The sequence below is a fragment of the Sinocyclocheilus grahami genome, unplaced genomic scaffold (assembly GCF_001515645.1).
Source record: "Sinocyclocheilus grahami isolate Dianchi unplaced genomic scaffold, SAMN03320097.WGS_v1.1 scaffold219.1, whole genome shotgun sequence".
Taxonomy (NCBI): domain Eukaryota; kingdom Metazoa; phylum Chordata; class Actinopteri; order Cypriniformes; family Cyprinidae; genus Sinocyclocheilus; species Sinocyclocheilus grahami.
This window is the reverse complement of record NW_015505398.1, coordinates 417,733-418,414: the sequence shown is the minus strand read 5'-3', so window position 1 is coordinate 418,414 and position 682 is coordinate 417,733. Positions and strand designations below refer to the sequence as shown.

Sequence of the window (682 nt, the reverse complement as noted above, 5' to 3'; positions counted from 1 at the left end):
ACCACTTTATATGATGAACGGATTTAATTTGCCTTCTATTCTCACATAAACATTGATCAATGCACATTCATAAAGCTCATCAAATAAGGTCAAAGGAAGCTCAACCGATGATTACAAGCCTCATTGATTCTCAGGCAGTGGAATGGACTACAAGTAGAGGAACAGAAATCTCTGATAAGTTTCATTGAAAATATCTTAATTTGTGTTTAGAAGCTGAACGGAAATCTTATGGGCTTGGAACAATGTGAGGGTGAGTAAATGACAGACAGAATTTCATCTTTGGGTGAGCTATCCCTTTAATACTTGCTATACAGGCCAATAAGAAGCAAATGACAAATGTATGATGGAATGTGCTGAGGGATTTGGATAAAGTCACTTTATCTTTCAGTGTTTAAAACCAGTGTTTTAAGTAAGCGACAAATGCCTTTAACGTGGCATAATATCAGCTTATCAGATAAAGTGATTTTCCACAATCGTGTAAAAGTATTCCAGAAGACCGACGATTAAATTCCATATATTATGCCAAGAGAAACATCCAGCAGAAAACGAACAAATAAGATATTTCTAGTCACTGCTCAGATGGAAAATATGAACTGGACACGTTCTGTTTACTAAATTGTTATACTTTCTTCTTGCTATATTTTTGCAGTAACTGCAAATGCATCATTGCATCCTGAGTGAC

General features: G+C 35.5%; 1 protein-coding gene across 1 annotated transcript in view; it reads right to left on the bottom strand.

Annotated features, from left to right (window-relative positions):
- LOC107596485 (aggrecan core protein-like) overlaps positions 1-682 on the bottom strand; it is a 9,845-nt gene that overhangs the window by 2,068 nt on the left and 7,095 nt on the right. The window lies entirely within an intron of this gene.